Here is a 21893-nt window from a genome sequence, read left to right as displayed (position 1 = left end):
CACATTACTGCTGATTCTACACCAACCTGTAGCAGCAGCCTTCCGCATTTTTTTTTTTTTTTTTTTTAATTGATTAATAGAAAAAGATTCCATAAATCAGTCAGCTGTAACGAGCGTGGCATTCGTTAGATCCATCTCTGGGGATTTAGCTCAATATCTGCTGGCTGACACATAACGGAACAAAATATATATTTTTATATTTATTCTCCTGAAGTTCTCCAGCCTGAGTGATTGAATCCATACATTATTATTGTCTTCTCACTTGTTTCTCTTTATTAAACCATAAAAAGAACTCCCTGAGTGTGTGACAGACTGTTGCCACCGCTTTAATAATAAAAAATGTGAGCCATCTCTGTAGCGTTGAGCGCTCACTGCAATTTGTTTTCCTCCTTTTACTTTTATTCATACTTTCACGCTGACGTGTCTGATCTGGTAGCAGTCACAGGTGTCCTCAAAGTTATTTAGCTCCTTCTCCAGTTTCAGCACAGTGGTCTCTTGGTCTGCTGTAACATTAATTGCACTGAGGGAATAGCAGAGGTGTGTTGGCCCAGGTACATCTCTGCATACACAGCGGGTATCTAGAGAGAGATAGACAACAGGGATTTTATTTCCATCCTTTACCAGGGAAGGCAGCAGATGTTATAACGTTTGTTTATCCCACATGCTTAGGTGATCCTACAGGTTGTAATATGCTGGCAGAAGTGCTATAAACACCACTTTTTCTCTGTCTGCAAGATTGTTCCTGCTTCAACTACTGTGACAGATGTAATCTTATTCTCTGAAATAGACAATAGAGGGTATGAGTTGTTGTTCTTGAGTGTTTATGGATTTTTCCCTGCTGGTCATAGCACCTGATTTAATGCAAAAGCTCTGACCAGACCTTGTATTTTTGTTGCTCTAGCTCTGAGACCTGTGGGGTTTTTTTTTTTTTTTTTCTTTTTTCTGAAAGCCTGCTTTTATGACCAGCAGACACACAAAGTGTCCCGTTAGCACCATAAATCGCAGTGATGATCCGTGCTGAGCCTAGGCCATTGTTTGGCCATTGAGAGAGAGAGAGAGAAGAAAATGGGAGGGGTGAGTGTTGCTGAATGAGAGCTGAATGATGGTTTTCGCCTTTGACTCGCTTCACTGGCGAGGTGCGAGGCCGGCTATAATCGGTTGCGTCTGTTGTCAGGGCAACTGGTGGAATCTGCTTCCGTCTTTTTGCTGTATGAATGAATAAATGGCGCTTAAAGTTGATAAGAAGAGAGAAAATTATCAAGACTTTTCACATGTAGGTACACAGATCTATCTCCTTGCCTTCGTCTCTCCCTCTCTGTGCTGCTGGATTAGGGATCGAGTGGGCTAAGCCGACAGTGAATAGACACACACACCAGCAGTGATGCCGGGTGTGTGAGTAACACGGTGTGGATTAGCTAACACACAAATGCAGCACCCATCAAAGAGGTCCTGTGTTGGTTTCACACACACGCACACGGCTTTTCCCTCATTAATCATATCACATGAAGCCGATTCACTGCCAGGTTTTCCACTCTGTTAGAACATGCATTTAGCTGTCTACTTAAATTTGGCTCAGCCTGTCCAACATTTTAGTTTCCAATCTCTTCAAGTGAGGACAGCATGCTGCCTGCCTCATTACAGTGGGTTGTGGTGATAGCTCAGTCAGAAATAGAGTGAGATCCATAAATATGTGGACAGTGAGTACATGTTCACTGGTCCTACACTGTAAAAAAAAGGGTGATTTTTCTTTCCCCACAATGTTCCTGTTATTTTGAAATACCTGAATTATCAATAAAACGTCAAAATTAAAATGATTTCCATGCAACAGTTAAAAACGATCCTGATGTTTAAAATGATTCCAGTTACTCTGAAAAAACCCAAATGTAATTTGTAAACTATTATCGTAACACTCCTCTTAAATTAAAGCTGACAGTCGGCACTTCAATCACTTCTAGATTGTTTGATTTAAAACCCACTGTGTTGGTGTACAGAGGGAAAATTACAACAGCTGTGCCATTTTCTAAAAACTGCATGTGGTCAGGAACACTTGCAGCTTCACGGGTTCTGGTCAATTGTGTGATTATTAAGAGATTAATCAAAGTAGCTGTTTGCCTTTGTGCCCGTTGTAGTCCTGCAGTAATGTAACACTACATGGTGTAGCTATATGTTTCTACTGTGAAGAAATAATTGTGCACATTGTGATGATTGCTGTTGTTGGATTGTTACGTTTTAGCTGATTCCGGCCTCTCTCCTATTGTTTTTGTTATATATTGTTGCACATTCACTGTTTTGGGGCTTTTGAGTTGTTGTCTGGACAAAAAAAATATTTGAACATTAAATGTTTATCTGCTGATATTTTTGAATAACAATTTCAGCTCTCCATCTACATTTGAAATATAACTACTTTTTTTGCAGAAAATTGTTACTGTTCCGAGGTGAGTTGAACGTCACCAATTAATCAGCAGATTCATTGATAATGAAAATAATTATTCGGTGTAGTCTTGCATTAATGTGGTCCTGTGTGGCCTGGTTTCTGCTCAGAAGTTGTGGAGTAGTTGTTCAGCACTCTGCCACACTGTCATATGTACAAGAGCAAAAATCAGTATTTATTTAGGCAAAGCTTCCAGTTTTATGGATTTATGGGTTATTTTTCTTATAGATTATTCAAATTTCATTATTTTTTTCATTTTGGACTGACAGTGCAAGCAATTTGAAGACATGATCTACATCTGTTCATGTTGGTGTTGTTGTGATTGTTATGTAAGGTGTCTCAATTTCTATTGCAAACGTGCTGAAAGAATCCAACCTAGCTCTGCAACATAAGTGGCCTCAAAGTCTGCCTCTGGCATTTGTTTTTATTATATTTGCTTGTGTCACGTGATGGTCAGTAAGCTGAGCTGTACGCAAATGATTTGAAAGTACCTAGTCTGTATGAAGAAATGAACAGGATATTGGTCTGAAGTATAGAAACGCTCACAGGGGGGTGGTTTACATCAGAATTCAGGTGGTCTTGCAAGTTGTAAAGATGTGTGGCTGCCCTGTTCTCTGTGGTAACCAGTAAGTGACGATTAATAATTCTGCAAGCTATAGTCTTCTGAAATGCTGCACTGAGGAAATCTGGTCACATCAAAATTTATTTAACAACATCAACTTGAAAATATATTCTTTTTAAAAAATGGATGTTTGAGTGATTAGTTGATTCAGACGAATAAGTATAAACGCTATTGTTTTTAGCATTAAAATGCTGATTCCATTTGGAACAAGCCACAATGAAAACAAAGTGTGACCTGCTGCCTTGGTGAAACACGCTCCGCAGTGTGTAAATAAAGTCATAGTTATTTCCGTGGAGTCTCTGCCCCACTCACCTGCCAGTTCTTATGTAATTCACGGTCGGGGGGTGTTTGCATGTTGTTGTGTGCCAACGCATTCAGAATGTGTGGACACCTTTGAAGGCTACTATGCAGGATGAGTTGTATCACCACGGCTCTGGTTTGAACTGCTGCCAACATCTTGGTGTACTCGGCTCTTTTAAGTATGTTAGAGACTTTGCTGTGAGTTTAAAATGCAGAAGAGCATTCTTAATGAGGCATCCAGAAATGGAGCATCGGCCTTTGGATGAGTGGACTGTAACTGAACTCTTTCCTTGATATGGTTGGCATTTGAATACACAATAATTTGTAGAGTTTGCATCTCTCCATGAGCTCCTCATAATGAGTCTCAGTTACCTAAAATTTAAATGGACAGTTACTGATATAGGGCTTTTGTGCAGATTAGAGGAGCCAGGGTTCGAACCAGTAACATTCAGATTGGTAGTAATATTCAATATGTTGGGTGTTAAAAGGTTAAGAAAGGGAATGCCACTTCTCTACGAAAGAAATTCATAGAATCATCATCATTATCACTGTCATTGGTATTCTGTTACCAGAGAGTGAAGTGGCTACCACCCCAACTTCAGGGATTATCAGTATTTAAGTGGATCAGTTATGATAAAAATCACCCCCTGTACAGTCGTCTTAAAGGGTGAAATTAGCAATAGAGATCAAAACTCATGGGTTATTCTCACAGTTAAAGCCGGGCATTTTAACATGAGAGTCCGGGATAGCATCTGTTGGTTTTGGTACTTCAGCACTGGATTCATTTTTTTTTAACCCTAGTGGGTTATAAATAAATAAAGATATCGATTTCCTGTTCTTTTCTGGGTTTTGCTTCTATTATTTTCCAGATAAAGACTTTCTCCAGTCGCCCTTTGGTTTGCATTTATACTTGGCCCAACAAAGCTTAACAGATTTAAGTGACGTCTCACAGCAGCACTTGTTCTTGTTGGCATTAACGATGAACTTCATCATCACAGCTAGTGGCGATGCTGCTGTCTGGCTGCAGTGCAAAAACATTGTTCTTTCTCTCGTTTTTAGATGCTAAAGCAGACTTTAAGCTGTTCTTAACATACACTGTCTGAGGTGAGCTGTAGAGAGTCATGAAAAAATAATCAGCCAAACTGGCAGTGTGTGCGTCACTGACTGAAACGGGGAGCGTCAGAGTATAAATGGCTTTTTTAGTCTGCTGCACACTGACATTCCCATATTTATTCATTAAGTTAAAACTAAGAAAGTCTTTGAGCACTTTGACATTAAACTGATTGAACTTGGTGCAACTTTGAGGTCCTGGTCTTTCTATTATTTGCCCTTTTAAAATAACTGGAAAGATGCCACAGAGTTTCAAAGCACCAAAGATGACAAACTAGTTTTAATGAGTGTGATATAAACGTCACTCATGTGAGATTTGGAGATTCTCCTGCAGAGAAAACTGGGAGGAGGAAGCCTGAGGAAAGGAACAGTTAAGGAGTTCATCTGGATCTACAAACCCACATGTGCAGTTTTAAACTGGCCTGGCTTGTTCTTTTTGTAATGTGGCTTTTAACAGAAGGAGGATTTCGATGGAAAGCTGTAGTTGATGGGATATGCCGTGATTGTGCAACTTAATTGCAATATGTGAAGGAGGAAATTTGCCCTTTCAGCTAGGTGGTGGATGGCCTGCTGGACAGGAAAGCTTGAGAGGAAAATAACGAAATAAGATGTTTGCTTCTTGACCATAACAGAAAGCCTGAAAGAACCGGACTTACGAGCCCGGACCCTGCTAAATCCATAGTCCATAACTTTTTGCCTTGGAAGAAAACACCTGGCTTCTGTTTTAGTTTGGTGGTTGGATTTTCAGTATGTTAGAAATGTGTTAGCTGCTCTGATGCCTTCAGAAAGAATGACTGAGGATCCTCGGTGTGGCAATTTATTACCAACATTACCTTTTCCTTTCATCTACTGGACATGAATAACCTTAAAACTCCATAATCGGTTATAATCTGATCTTTAAATGGAATACATTTTCACCCATGTTTTTGCAGTTTCTGGATATTTTCCTGCCTTATTATTGAGAAGGATAAAAATATGATGGAAAGGTTGAATTCATACTTTGTCTTTTGTTTGATTCTCATACATTTAAGGCACAAGGTTTCTATAACTCTGTTATTTCTGACTCTATCAAATTAAAGCTGTTAAGAAGACTGGTTTAAATGTTTTATTTTTTATTACAGTGTGTTACTAAAATGTCTCCATGCAGGACAAGCCGTGCACTATGTATATGATTTATTCATGAAGGGTCTGAATTTGACCAAGCCTGTTATGGTTAACTCGGTGCAGTGCGATTAAAATTTAAAAATGGGCCGATGTTCCCATAAAGGCCGCATGATATACTCTGACCTTAACTTGTGAGCACTCTTTTGAAGCTCTAATCTGATTCCGATGGTCCACCTGTGGAGTTCAAACACTGACCTCAGGGTTTCTCTCTCCTTCTCACTGATTCCTCGTCTGACACTTTCTGTCTTCATCACTTCCTCTTCCTCGCCCTTTAAATCTGTCCTTTTTTAAAAAAAGAAAAGAAACTATTTTTGTCTTTTTCTCAGGATTATAGCCTTGCACATCTGTGTCCTCACCCCGCTCTGTTTTCTGCGGAGCGTGTGAGGCCGCCGTCTAAACGGGAGCTGCTGGATAATCTTTACTATGGAAAGCAGATTAAAATCTCAGATTACAAGAGGACAGGAGAGAGAACAGGAGGGGGGATTACAAGTTTTTTTTTTCACCTCTTTTTCCACCCATTGAGTCTCAAACTTGTATATGGATGGGTAGAGCAGGTTGTATACAAACATATACATGGATCAGGCTGTGCTGAGGCTTTCCCACTCACCCATAAACCAGTTTTCTCAGATACAGTAGGTCATTTTTTGTTCTAAGCTGAAGATTTACTTATGTGGGTTGTTGCTATAAATGTAGTGTTACCGAATCATTAGCGAATGCCGAGCCCCCGTGATAGTAAACAAGTTGCCAAGTGTTTATTGATTTGTAGCTCAAAAATCCATCCAGTTACTCTCATTTTCAATCTGCGGGTGTGATTTATTGATTCACTTTATTTCCTTAGCTTTTTAGCAGATCAGTGTTGGACTACATCATCTCAGAGGGAACACATCATCACCTCTCAGAAGTTTATCACAGCTTGAACCACAGTGAACTGCCAGCTGAGGCTTAATGTTCCCTTGAATTGTGGGAAATGATCCAAATGAAATGCAAATAAAGTAAAGTGAACCTCCCTAAATATAGCACATCATCATCACATATCATTAGCACAGGCATTAGTGTAATTGCATCAAACACTTAACACCAAATTGCTGAAAAGAGTCCCACTATCCAGTGTGACTTTAGAGTAAGCCATGTGTGCTCTTCTGCTGAGACATTTTCTTCTTCATGCTCTAAAATGCACAGATTGTGTTATGAAAGGCTGCCGTGGGCTCTTATCCATCTCAGGCTGCAGACAAGTAGAAGCATCCTCTTAGCATGTGGAGGCAAAAAGGTTTTTGCAGTATGTGGCCTGAATGTTTAAAAGCACATAGTGGAACAGAAAGTGGAACATGTTTTTTAGACATGTGAGTGGTTCAGCTTCTGCGGTGAGGGCGAGGTCGGTCGCTTAGTCAGCGTGACATTTTTCACAATTTATTCATGAATTCTTTATTTTTAACGGTGATCAGCCTGACATCTAATGCTACAAGCAGGTGAGATTTTTGAGTTTTTAGAATTCTCCTCGATAATTCGGCGGATTGTCAACAGGATAATCTTTGCTTTAGTGCCGTGATCAGGCACGTGATGATCCAGTGTCAACATCAGCAAAGCTTATTCCTTTAAGACTTGGCTCTGCTTTGTGTCTGGAGTTTATGAGAATGCTTAACCTTTTGCCTATCGACATCTCGTAACAGTCACCAGATCACCTCTCTGGATTTAAGGGTAGTGTGAGAAAGGCTATCTCGGCAGGTCACCCCACCTTGCCTGAGGAATGGAATGTTGGAAATGTGAAACGAAGACAATGCACACGCCATCTGTAGCATCCTGTTTATTGTTCAATGATTCAAAATCAATTTGAAAGGCACAATACATTGATTATAATTTTAATTTATAAATGCTGATTGTAAACTTAGAGTTTGTGTGTAATGATTCGAAAATATTTGATGTATTATAATGATTGAATTATGGAGTTAATTATTCGGGAGTAAGGGGAAAAAATCGTTATGTGTCCCTCTAGTATCCTGGGAGCGCTCTGACTTTAACTTACAGAGCCTGGAGTGGATCTCTACTCAAGTTTCATCTGGATCTTGTGTTTTCGCCGTCCTTTCAGGCCCAGTGACATGTGCTGACTCTCACCTTGAAACTGTTTCAGGTCAGTTGACTGAAACTGGGAGAGTCAGGGAGGTATTTTCACTTACCTAACCCTGGCAGCTGTGATCTCACAGATGTTTAGAGGTTAAACACGGACTTTTGGCATGTCAACAGAATTTCTAGAAAAACAGCTCAAAGACTGATTAGAAGATAAATGTATCAAAATAAACACATCGCTTTGCACTCAACTCTGAAATCCTGATTCTGTAACATCAGATAAAAATCTGCATTCGTGTATGTTTAAAATACTGATGTGTCAGCAGGTGAAGGTGTTGTAGCGCTTCTATTGGCTGATTTTAAAACACTGAAACAGACTGTTAGAGAAGTAGAGCTGAAAAGCAGCGTGTTATTAGCTAGTTGACTAAAATCTTGTGGCTTCACTGCTCAGTTTCTAATGTGCAAATTGAAAATGAAAGTAAAGCATTAGGCTTCATGGGCTTGCTCCGTCCTCTTAGTCGTATTTATTGTTGTTTATCCTGAGCATATGACCCCTGAAGAACTGCTTTCCATTGCTTAAATAGGTTTGACTGCATGCGGTAAGCCTATCTACAGCAACCTTTCCCTTGGGATCATCTCAGCTGATCATGGTTTAAATTTGCGCAGAGCGTAAAGGGGAATAAATAAGGAGAGGATGAGAGCAGGACGTCTCGGCCACTCTGACTCATTCAGATGTGCCCTCTGTGCTCTGTCCCCCCCATCTGTGATTTCTTAATTAGTCTCTTGAGGCTATTGCAGGGCCGTGGCACTGTATGGACATCCCAAGTCTGAGAAACTGCTCTGTTAGGAGCCAGCTTGCTTTAACTCGCAGCAGAAGTATTCAGAGAGCTGTGAACTTTCTAAGTTAACTTTAGAAATCTTTTTGTTACTGTCAGACCTCTGGTCAGTCAGGAGTCACACCCACTGTTGTCGTATGTTTATCTAGATTACATAAGAAAATTATCTTCCATAAGCTGCAAGCACTAGCTTTAGAGGGAATATAAAACAAAACAGAAGCCAAATAATCTTTCAGTCATTGCTTGTTTTTGTTCAGTCATTGCCCTTCTCTCAGTGTGTCAATCAGATGTCACATCCATCCATCACACTTGCATTCATCCTGATACGTGTACTCAAAAATCAATTGCACTGCTACCACAAGTGGGTGAGGATGCTTTCCACTGATTCCCTTCATCACAGTCTCACTGATTTCTTTCAAGTGCATGGATTTTCCGTTCAAAAGAGGTTGAGACGGGGATGGCACAGCACTCCATTAAAGTGCTGTTGAATCAAAAAAGCAGAATTAAGTTTGATATAAAAGCTGTAAGAGAAATGAGCGATTGTAGTCAATCACAAATGAAGTGAGGAAGATGGTATAATGTGATAACATGTTATGGATGTTTCATATTTCTCAAATACTGTGGAGCTAATGTAACTTGGACGTGTCCTGTTCTGCCTGCCACGAGCGCAGTGCGTCTGTGGGTGGTGCAGAGAGTAGCCTGTTAGGACTTGAAGTCAGGCTTCAGTTACTGCTGCGTTTTATTGAGGCAAACTGTTTACTTGCCCTCAGCCCCACCTTAAGGTTGTGTGTGTGTGTGTGTGTGTGTGTGTGTGTGTGTGTGTGTGTGTGTGTGTGTGTGTGTGTGTGTGTGTGTGTGTGTGTGTGTGTGTGTGTGTGTGTGTGTGTGTGTGTGTGTGTGTGTGTGTGTGTGTGTGTGTGTGTGTGTGAGATTACCTGAAGGTTGGAGAGCAAAGGTTGGACCTCTGTTTTGTTCTGAGTCACCGACACATTAAACAGAAAGTAAAAGGTTTATGTATATTACACATCGCTGATAATAAAACTTTATATAAATATTCATATCTAAGCATATGTACATTCATGCACTTTATAAGATTATGGGCAACATTTTCTCTACTTTGTGATATTTTATAAATAAAAAAAGGAAAGAATCTGTAGTCTGAAGAAGCTGTAGTCTCCTTCTGTAGTCCTTATGGCTGCTCCCTCTAGGATTAACACAGCAGATCATCTACTTCCATCTCATCCTATCCCAGGATCCTCCTCTGTCACACCAGCCCTCTGCATCTCCTCCTTCACTACATCCATGAATCCTCTCTGAGGTCTTTTTCACAGGAAGAGCATCCACTATGCCTCCTCTGCACACGTCCAAATCATCTCAGCTTTGCCTGTGTAGGGGATTATTCTACCAAAAGCTCAGGCTTCACACAGCTCTAAACACTTGGTTTTCTTTTTTTTTTCTACTCTCAGCCCTGTGTGATGTCATTGACAGCAGATATGCGTAATATGATCATCTGAGGCGCACAGCTCCGGCTGTGCGTACACACCTTTCTCATTGTTGAAAAGATGGTGCAAGACATTTGAAACAGAAGGCAATGGCTCTAAAAGGATAAAATATTAACTACTGAAGTATCACTGTGATGAAAGGGTACAAGTGCATTAGTAGCAGTAGCAGTGTTGCAGTAGTGTATAAAATAAATGCACAAACTGTAAAATTAATAATATATATTTAGGTAAAAATATTAAAGTTTTATTGTCATTCCCATCCACCTGCTTCTCAGGATGTTTTCACACCTATGCCGTTTAGTATAAATCGAACTCTGGATCGTTTTTCCCGTCGGTGTGGTTCCTTTGTGCACATGTGGATATTATAATCACAATTAGATGCAGACCAAAACAACCATGCCAGGATCCTTTAGAGAAAGCTGTCTCAGTCCGGTTCCAAACGAACTCCAGTTCACGGTTCGTTTTGCGGTGATCTGACCTCGATCCGACCAAGTTATCAGGTGTATGCAGACAGTTTGAGCTACATGCTTTCCCTTTGCCAAGCATGCGTTGCATTCTGGGATTTAGCCTGAGAACATCTGGTCAGTCAGATGACCAGACTAAATTTTCTCATGTGGGTTTGTAGTGATTTTGGATTTCTTTGAGTTTTATGTGTGCAGAAAGAACCCAAACTACAGAAATACCCTGAAGCTGTTTCTGACCAGAGGAAACGAACTGAAGGTGTGAAAATGCCCCCAAATCTTGTGTTTGGCTGCCACAGGCGATAAAGAGAAAGCTGTCTTTAATGGAAAGGAGTTAAACCAGCTGTGCTGAGGCTCAATATCAGGGAAATAAGATAATAATTGAAAGCTACTTAAAATATGGAGCTGGAAATCTCCAGTTTCTGGTCACAGTGTGACAAACACAGATTTATTGTTTTGAATCATAATTTTTGACATAAAAGTCAGTTTTATTTGTATTTTAAAGAATTTTTTTTAAAAATGGCAAGTTTTCCTAAAAGGTTTTTACCTGAGAGGTTAAGTTTCCCTGTTTCCATCACTTCCCTGGGTTTGTATTCAGCCCCACTTCTCATTTTCTCATCCGGTCTCTGACTGTTGTGCTCTTCATTTAATCCCAGGATGATTCTCTGTTAAATCTCTGGACCCCCACGGGGGGTGTGTCTGTCTGCCAGCTCCTCTTCCCCACAGGAGGCTCCTCTCTCTTGTCACAGAGTCACGGGTGAGCCCCTCCAGACAGAAGGCTCAGCGGTCCCATTTATATTCAACCCGGTCTCATTTCGCCTAAAACAGTCCTCTTTTTCTTGTCATAGGTGAACATCTTTTCCATTGCCCTACGTGGTCTGAATGCAGTTTAAATGGCAGTAGCTGAGTTAGCACACCCAGAGGATGTCCAGTTACCAAAACCAAGCTAAACCCCTAATGCACAAAAAGCTTTGTGGCAATAAAGTTCATCATTATATTGCTGTGAAAATTTTACAGATTAAAAACAATGTTCCTTTGGTTCCTGACTTTAATATAGTGACTTCCTCTGATTAATTATGCAAATGAGCTTCATTTAAGTCACCCGAGGACATTAAAAAAAGTTGGAGTTGGAGTGCTGTTTTTCTAAAAACATGTGAGAATGATGTGAAAATTATACAGTACAATACAGTGTTTTAAAAGCCCTCCAGGTAATGGAAATGATGCACAGCAGTTGCAGAAACTCAGTGTGAGAATGTTTAATTTATTATTCATACAGAGCAAACAGTACTTTGTGCCCATTTCTGTTTGATTTGTACCGAAATGGATTTTAGTCATTCGTCAGCACAAAAGCTCCCCTTGCTTTTTAGCGTTTCAGAGCTGAATGGATTTGAATTCAATCACAGGTGCACTGGTTTGTGTAACCTGTGCCTCATCCTGTGGCAGCATGATGCATTAGGGCCTGGTGTGCGAGCCTTTCTGGAAGCCCTCAGGAAGTGGAGTCATAAATAACCAGGAAAGCTCATCAGTGTTGTTCTCAAGCCTGTTGTAACAGAGTGACAGGGTTTTTTTTTTTTCTGACATCATCTCCATGTTTATCGAAATAGCTGCTGATTTTCTTTCTGTGCTGTGCTGAGTGTAGGTGTAGGTCAGTGTAATGGACAGATCCTGGTTCTTGATTTTTGAGGGTTATTTTAGAGTGTCACGCTTACGTCATGGCCAAATACCAAAGACAGAAAACAGACTTTTTGCAAAAGTTGCCATCATCTGTTTGGTTAAGCTGGCCGTGAGTATTTATGGATAGCACAGTTAGTCTGTTGGCTGGATAGACTCACTTTTTTCAACAGTTACCAGACAGATTAACAGGAATTTTTAGATTTTAGACTTCCATCTACGGCAACACCAGAGCGTCAGTGTCCAAAATATAATTATCTTCTTTTCTCAATGGAATGGAACATGGGCATTTACCCCCTAACAAAGGGTTTGGTGATGTGGTGGCATGTATCTGGTAACGCTGGCAGTACAGATTCAAAGTTTAAATTTTACTACTGATTACATTCAGCCACCTTCTTGGATTGCTAACTCAGGGCATGGTGGTCTACTCTGACCTTCTACGTTCATCAGGGACTAAACAAAAAATTTCTGACTTCCAACTTATTAAGAAATGTACCAATGGACCCGCTGCTCAAACCTTTTGTCTATGAGGGGCAGGGAATCAGAAGAAATCTTGCTTAAAGGGAAGTGGAGGGCACATTTCATGGTTGAGGAGCTGCACCAAAGCCCAGTATTGAATAAATAACATAGAAAGCTACTTTAGTCAAGTCCAATAAAAGCGAAATGGAAGTGGAAATGAGCAGAATATTCCCTTTAACATGCCATCATACCTAACAGTGAGGTTATGGTTCCACTAATGTACATGTTAGGGCTGCAGTCGTGGCTTCTTTGTGTGGTAGGTGAAAACTGTGTGGTTCAAAGCAAGATTTGCTGAGATTTGGCAGTGGTGCAGTAGTTAGCTTTGTGGCTTCACAGCAAGGAGTCCTGGGTTTGAACCCACAGGCTGGGGGCGTTCTTTGTTCAGTTTGCATGCTCTCCCTGTACTTGATTGGCTTTTCTGGGTACTCAGATTCCAAATTTGCTGTAGCTGTGAATGTGATCTGGATAAGAGGTGAGGAAATAGATGGATGGAAGATTTTCTGAGTTTTTCTGTCATCGCTGTATTGATGATTTGATAATTTTGCTTTATTGTGAGGTTAATGTGTTGTACCTCCCTGCAGTTGTCTTTAGAAACCTGTTTTTAAACACCTCCCTCCACTAAATCTCTTTATCCGGATTCTCACAATCCAATTATTTCCTCCCCAGCACTCAAACTCTTACCAGTTCAACGCCAACATTAATCTGGTGTTTGGGTTCAGACACTGTGCGGCCCCATGCTGGGTTGGAGCCGAGTAATAGATGACTAATGTGCCATAATGTGTTACCCTTCACTGCTGTTAGCACTGATTTATTAAGGAGAGTCACAAGTGCCAAAATAATTATTTGTGTTGGCCTTCTCACAATCCTCTTCTGAGAACAAACAAGACACTAATTAAATAGTTTCCTTCAGGATGTACTTTCATTCAGTATATTAATTGGTGATTAACTGTTTCACAGTATTTAGCCCTGTCTGTTAAATTTGCTCACCAGATGTTTTCTGGTAAGCAAAAAACAACAGGTATGCTTAAGTCCAATGAAGCCAGTATATCTTTGAATCACTATGGGTTAGCTGAACATTGGGACTGCAGCTAACAGCTATTGTCATGTATTAATGTGATTACTTTTTATATTTTGCTTTAAAAAATCCCAGAAAATCTTTTTTTTTTTATCATTTCCCACAGTCAGTTTTGGCACCACCACACTGAGTTTATCTTGATTAGGGTTATGCCCAGCACCGTAATCTCAGAGATCTTACAACTTTTAATATTATCTCAAGGCATGCTGCAGGTATTGCTGCTAGAAAAAGAAAGGGCAGGGGATGGCTGCTGATAGTATGTGGCAAATTAAACAAGCAGTTTATTTGCATGCAGACAGCTTTTATTTAGCTCTTTCTGTGGGAGCGGCTAAAAACCTCACATTCAAGATATGAGCACAGGTGGTTTCACTTAGAACTTTTACAGGTATATTAATGTGAAAATACAGACTGCTCATTAGTGTTGGTGGGTTTGAGACACTTTGCCTCACAGGATAGTGCTACCTTAATTGTGTGAATGTTAAAGCCAAACGGATCACATTGTGGAGCAGATCACCAAACTCATGCTTGATCATACTTGATTCTGATTCTGAACCAGAATGGTTGCTGTTTCAATTTGTTGATTAATTCAACTCGATTCCACGGCCCAGTTTCCAAACATTTACTGTATGAGCAAGATGTGTTATCAGCTCATTAATCTTTATTGTCAGGGTGAGATGTCATTATTGCTCAGTGGCTTCCTGTGACCCTGCTGACATTGACTAATAACATGTATGTGCAGTGCTTATCTTTACTGGTCAGAGGGGCTTTCACATTTCCTGCAAACAGCCTTGAGTTGATTGATTAGCGCTGGATCAATCTGCGGCCACTGATTGGTTTTTGGCAAAATGATCAGTCTTACCTCTGCACTTCAGTTGTTTGCAAGTCACACTGACGAGCTGAGGGGAGGATTTCATCGTTCACGGGGGACAGAGTGTTTACAATTTGCTCGTTTTGGACTACCTCTGGCTCATGTTAGTGGAAAATAAATTGATGGATCGGAGGCAGGAATAAATAACTTGTTACTCTGCAGAGGGAGCAGCAGAAGAAAAGGTTTCCCTTGGCAATTTCCTGTGTTTGTGCCAGGCTGCCGTCTCCCCATGGCAAGGTCCCTCCATCAGATGAGCTGTGGGTGGTGGAGAAGCACTTGCCGCCCCGCTCTCTCTCCTTTTTTTTAATATAAAGTGCACACTACGAGCTTTGACTCTAGTTCCTAATCTTTCATTTTGATCACAGAAAAGTGATGTGGAAACACACCAGAGTTCACACACAGGCGTTGAGTTTTTTATAGTTAGCCTTCTACTTATCTCTGTAAATGATACCTGCACATAAAGACGCATATGCAGGTATACATTTGTAGTCTGATTTCTGTCAAACATGTGTTGGATGAAAACAGTCCTCTGTAATCCGATGACAAATTAGCCTTATTTCAGCGTTTTAAACTTGAATCAACAACTAATGGATGGATTGGCATGAAATTCAGAGCATACTGTCACAGTGCTCAATGGACGAGTCCAGCAGATTAAATCATCACCATGAAATGTAATATTTGGGCCCATACAGATGTTCAAAATAACAGTTGGGTTGATAGCTGCTACAATTTTCTTTCTCTTTGCTTATTTTTGTTGTCCTGTGTTGCCAAGGAAACAAAGAAATCTTCATTGTAAAAGATAATTGAATGATTTTAAAATCTTTAAATACTGTTTGTGAACATTCATCCAGTGGAAGCAGCAGATTAATGTCTCCTGCCAACATCTGTGAGTTTGGTGTTTGCAGCTAGGCCACCGGCTGCCTGTGCAGCTGATGTGTGGCTGGTGTATTGTTGCATGCTGTGGATGAATTGTAATAAATAAAGTCATTGCTGACTTTGAATCTGTGGATATAATTGGGTATTTGATCAGTTTTGTGCCTTTAAAAAATGGATCATTCTGTCAGCACTATGCTTTGGTCCAGACTTTTTAAGCAACATCAGGGGAGTAAATAGTCTTTTCACTCCTGCTCCCTCTCACTTGTTATACTCAGTCCAACACTTGTCAGAAAAGCTTTTATTCCACTTTCAATTTCATTAATATTTCATGTCACCCGGCTCTTGATTTGTTGAGTAATTTCGTTTTGGAGCAGTTAGTCATGAAACTGACATTCCCATCAGTTTAACAGCCGATGATTGTCTGCAGAGAAGCGCACCCACTCGGGAAATAATGCCCCAAAAATGATCCATGATCTTTTATTTGGGAAGGAGGAACATTTCAGCCAGTGCACAGTACAGCTTTACAGGTGCAAGACAGAACGCCTAAGTTCAATTTTTAGAGATGAGCAAGGAAGCAAAATAAATAATAACATCTCAGTAGTCGATGGCTGATTCATTTGTCCAATCACACAACCCTAATCTGTTCTTTTCTGCTTAGTTGTAATTAGCAGGTTTTTTGTATGTTATTCATTTTACAGTGATGAAAAAGATGGAATTGAACATTTGAGATGCTGATTGGTCCATAATGATAGATTTACTGTAAATGAGGGCTTTTAAACTAATTTGAGTTCACAGGCCACATACAGACCAGTGCACAGTAATCTTTCAAAACAAGCATTATTTTCCTTTGTTTTAGTATAAAGAAGTGCATCTGCAAACATTTATTTTCAGTGAGTCAGGCCTTTACAAAGCAAATGATTAAAAACTTTTACAGTTTCACATTAAGGAGAACTTGCAGATCACAGCGGATCTATAAAGACACAAAACCTCCATGTATGGGATATTTCAAGCAACTCGTCGGTCTTTTTCTGATCCTGCACAGTAAGAACTTGAGCCACACCAGGAACAGCACTGGATTTTATTGACAGCCCTGAATTAAACAGTTACCCAGGCCGTCACTGATCGTCTCCACTTTAAGCTGTAATTTAAAAGATGTGTTTTTGGGGGCTTCTGTGCGTACAGATAGTTGTTTGTCTAATTCAAAGCTTGGAGACTTACAGTCTTCACTGCAGGAAGCTACAGATTTTATGTAAATTAGTACGTTTTTGTTTTGCTTCCTCACAACATCTGATTTTTAGCTTTTTTTGAAATTGTGGTTCTCTTCAGGGAGAACCATGGGAGACTCATTATCTCTGCATTCACATTCATCCGTTTATTTTTTATTACTCGGATACAAATTGAACTGCCTAGTTTGGGACAAGTCAATATGTGGATATCCTCGTTTTATTTCCCCGTGGACAAACACCCTGATGTGCTATCTGTGTTTTGGCTCAGAGTTCACCCATCTGTATAATAATCTAAATGGCCCGAGTGCAGACCCGGGTCACGAGGCGAGCAGTGACCAGACATCGGCTCTGTAAAACAGACACATGGCCTCCCTCTCTGTCCCTCTGTGTGTTTGTGTGTGTTCACATGTTAATAATTCTCAGCTCTCGCCCTCAGACCTACTTTTCCAGTGGAAGTCCAATACGTGTGTTGACTGCTGAGCGGGAGGCTCTGGTAGATTTACACACTCGAATCTACTGCGTCCCAGCTGATATATGAGCAGGGTTTGTAAGTGTGTGTGTGTGTGTGTGTGTGTGTGTGTGTGTGTGTGTGTGTGTGTGTGTGTGTGTGTGTGTGTGTGTGTGTGTGTGTGTGTGTGTTGCACTGATGCAGGGAAGAAAATCTACAAAAACGTGTTGCCCTTTATCTTGTTCCTTCTACATGTTCTGATCATTAGATGCTCTCTGATGTTTTTGGCTGCAGTTTGCTGCAGATAATTGTTGTTTTCTTGTTTCCTTACAAAATCTTCCGCCTACATTTACACAATGCAACTCAACCACTCACTTTTCAACCCTGTGGTACTTTGATTTTGTCATGATTTAGGGCAGCGTAACATAAGTTAGTAAAGCCTTGAGCATTTTCACCATAGCCATCTTGCTTCATCTTTGATACTAGATATGATTAGCAAGTGGTTGATCTGACTGGGAAACTGAATGATGCTGCACACTTGTACGTTTGAGACTCTCCACCCTGAAGTATATATTAGGGGCAGGGATAGCTCAGTAGGTAGGTAGGTACACTGCTCCCCGGGCACCCAATGGCTCCCCACTGCTTCACTGAGTGAATGGGTTAAATGCAGAGAGGAATTTCTCCACGGGGATCATTAAAGTATACATTATTATTATTATATCCTGTATTGCCATAGTTTTTTAATTTACGGGGGCCATGATATAGAAAATGAACAGCATGTTGTATTTAATAAGACTTGAATCTAAAGCCTAAGCCTAGAAGCTCATCAGGGGCTGGTTTTATAAAGATTCTGAAGCTGGAATTGATTTACTTGTCGCTCGTCGCTTTGAAGCTAATGGCTTGTCACTCGTGGAGATTTCAGGTTGCCTAGGTAACCCACTAATGTATTTACAGGTCATATGTCAATAAACTGAATTTTCCACTCTGATTGGTAGTCACTTTAGACACTCATCTGAAAGTTGGAAAAATCCATAAATTGAAGTTGCGAAATCTCATTCGCTGTCCGTTGACTCTGGTCGCCATGTTGCTGCTAAACTCTTCCAGTGTGTCTGCAGCTTTAGTGTTTTCGGTAGAGTTAGACCAGTGTTAGGTTTGGACATCGACTAGTCAAATTGATTGACCAAAACATCCAAAGATGATAAGAAACTTGGTTGGAAGTTGTCCAATGGTTGCTGGCAGCCTTTTTGTCACATCAGTAAATCCTGGGTAAATAAATCTGAGTCATTAACTTTTCAAATCCACTGTTAGAAATTTTAAATGTTTTTTTCTGCTGTTTACCCCATAAGGCCCCAGTCACACCGACCTAGAAACCAGTTGGCAACCATGGCCATTACCTGGTTGGTGAGTTGTTGCTGGAGTTTGATTGAAGTTACTGTGAAACTGGTTACTAAATATCCAATCACAGTCGGTGACACCACCCCAGTAACAATAAGTTGCTACGGAAAAATGTATACTCTCCAACTGGTTGGCAAGTGGTTGTCGAAGGTTGATAACAGTTGCTGTGAAATTGGTTGCAAAGAGATGAATGGCCCCAAAAACCTCCATGTGATTGCTTTGGTTGTCAGTAGTTTTCACAGACGATATAATTTTTGCTCAGCGGGTATTAGTGAAACTGTCAAAAGTGAGACTGAAAACAGAGACCATTTTTCTCCTTTTGGCTACACTGATGACGCACAACTTTTGCTTTGAAGGCGAACGTTTGTGTTGCACTTGACAAAGTTTTACTACCTCTCAGCGAGTAGCTGGTGTTTGCGGACAAGTCGGCCTCTTCTATGCAAACTACAGGCGAATATGGCAACCAAAGCAATCACAACTTTTTAAAAAAAACAAAAAACAAAGTTCCTCTAACCAGCAGGAGACCAGCGGTGTGTGAAATTATTATTATTATTTTGGTAGAAACTTGACTTTACAAGTGCTGGACTAGTCTATTCTTGCACGCTCATCTCAAGGCAGCTTCTTCCGACCGTACCCAAGAGATTAGTAAACAGGAAGGTGCCGTTTTGGTCTTAAAATATCAGTTCGACTCTGCCCCAGACCATTTCATTGTCATGTTATTCCCTCTTGCTCTCTCCCTAGTTTCCATTCAATGAACACTAAATTTCCCTAAAAAACAGAGGAGATCAGGTAAAAACATCATGGAAGTCTATGGAAATCCGCCTTGGTGAATCTGGCTCCAGGAAATTTTTTAGTGAGGTCACAGATCAAAGGTAGTTAACTCGTAGACTGCTATACATCCAGGCTTCTTTTTGCAACCACGGGAGTTACGCCCTGCCGGTGTTAGAATGCCCCCCTTCACAAAGGCTGTGGTTACTAGTGGCACTTTTTTCTTTATTCTGTGTCAATTAAATCAGTTTATTTACAACACAACTTTGTTCTGGCTGTATTTCTTCCCCTCTGATTGGATGTGTGATGTTCTGAGGGCGTTTGCATCTGTACTCAGGAGTAGCACAAAGAATAGTTTCATTAAGATCGATTCAATAACAGGAATGATGATAATCGTTGCTGTTTCATACCGTAGGACTGTTTTTCACTGCTCGGGCTAATGATTGCTGACTTGGCCGCACGGCTGCAGGTCACAGGACACAATTACAGTGTCATGTCTTCTGCTTGTGCATGCGTAACACAAAGACAACAGGAATAAAGGCACAAAACCCGCCCTCGGGGTATGTCAGCAGTTTGTGTGTGTGTGTGCTTCAGAGCCAAGTCTGACAGTGTGTGCGCTTTGCTGCCGTGGCAACTAGAGTTACCACATACTAATATTTTAGGTTGCCTTACATAATCGTCTGCTTTTGTCAATGCAGAGAGTAGATTTTCAGGCACCGGGGGCTGCTTGTTTGGAGCTCTCGCTGCTCCCATAACTGACCACTGTGAGGTCTTACGAGTGCTTTAATGTCCCATCACCTGCCTTCCTGCCCTCCAGTCTGACACTGACTACACAAAGCCTCTTACATACTGAGTACGCACCTCTATAAGGATCCTCTTGTTTTGCCAACATGGTAGGGTGTGCTCACTAAACACAAGGCAGACAGAATATGAAAGGAATCTGTTTTCTTTCTTTTTTGAGATTGTATAAGTCCACCTGCCATTTTAAATCAGTGGTGTACAACAGTCGGCGGGTTTTCTTTCTTTTTTTAGTGCAGAGTTTTGCCTCAAAGCCTGAGTTGTCTGCAGGGTCTGAACAATGTCTGCCGTTTTCTCCAGAGAGTGCATTTGTGCCTCGTTAGTTTTAAATGTCAGCACAATGCTTATGAGAGTTTTCATTTGGTCTCTTGAATGAGGCAATTTTGTACTTTTCAACAGCAATTTTAGGCACGCCGGCGCACCAGCTCTGCGGGGCATGCTGTCGATTTGCTGGTCATTTAACCCACCGCTTTTGTTCACACTGAAATATCTCAACTGCTATTGCATGAGATGAGTCAACTTGAGTACCCTGTATAGGACCACCAAAGTCTCAACTTTTGACTTCCACGCTGTGGCCTCACAGTAGCATCGACCCATTCGGCCTGTTCTGGCTGGGCCTCCCAGGGTTAATTAGGTGGATTCGGACTTGGAGGAAAAAGCTGGATTGCTCTTTTGGGTTCAGCACAAGTTCCAGTGTCTCTCGAGGTCATCACGTAGCATCTGCAGTGATGCAGACTGTGCTGGTTTGTTGATGTAAAGAGCGAGCCAAATGCAAAGGCAAAGTTGTCAATTTAACCATTGATCTACATGCCTACCCTCACCCGTGGTCACGAGCTGTGGGTAGAGACTGAAAGAATTTAGAGGAAATGAGCTTCCTCTGAATGGTGTGTGGGCTCAGCCTTGGAGAAAGAACGAGGAGCTCATAGTAGAGCTGCTATTCTTCTGCATCAAAAGGAGCCAGCTGAGGTGGTTCGGGGCTCCGAGGCGAGGTGTTTCAGGCATGTTGAACTGGGAGGAGACATGGGGGCAGACTCAGGACAAGCTGGAAAGAGTGTGTCTCTCAGCTGTGAATACTGCTTTACTGAATCGCAACGAAGTTCAACTGACCTTCATCAGGCACAAAACGATGTTCATATAATCACTCTTACACACACACACACACACACACACACACACACACACACACACACACACACACACACACACACACACACACACACACACACACACACCAGGTAGAATTCAAGCATCTTGTTGGAGAATAGTAACTGGTGAACTCTTAACATGTGTGTGCTTGTAATCACATAATGAGGCGATTAAATTTGAGGATGATGGGGATTGTAAGCTGTTACACATTTAGGTGTACAGAGATTTTGAACCAGTTAACTTGTGATTTAATTAAATAACTTTGGTCACTCAAGTGTACTCATGTGTTAAACTCAAGACCCACAGGCCACTCATTTCAATCAAGCCCGCAGATATGCACATTTCGGTTTCTTAATAAATTGTGGCCAAACTGGCGAACCTCTATTGCAGCTGCAAGCATACAAGCTAGTTAGCAGGAAATGGCATATAAAAAGGAAAGCTGATGCTGAGGGCAGGCAATTACAGGTCAGCCTGTATTCTGAGTACTGCTTTACAATGTGTAGAGTGTGTGTTTCAGATAATAGAATTTGCCTCATTTTGATATCACACACCAGCAGAGAGATGGAGCCACAGAGGAGTAAAAGCCCCAGAAAAAGAGGCGTGCAGCTAGATCAGA

At 41.0% G+C, this 21893-nt stretch overlaps 1 protein-coding gene across 4 annotated transcripts in view; it reads left to right on the top strand.

Annotated features, from left to right (window-relative positions):
* The window catches only part of tmcc3 (transmembrane and coiled-coil domain family 3), an 85711-nt gene that overhangs the window by 55657 nt on the left and 8161 nt on the right, over positions 1-21893 (top strand). The gene's annotated exons all lie outside the window — the stretch shown is intronic.

Source organism: Astatotilapia calliptera, chromosome 17, assembly GCF_900246225.1.
Source record: "Astatotilapia calliptera chromosome 17, fAstCal1.2, whole genome shotgun sequence".
NCBI lineage: Eukaryota > Metazoa > Chordata > Actinopteri > Cichliformes > Cichlidae > Astatotilapia > Astatotilapia calliptera.
Note: the sequence above shows the minus strand (reverse complement) of the source record. Positions and strands in the feature narration are given on the sequence as shown.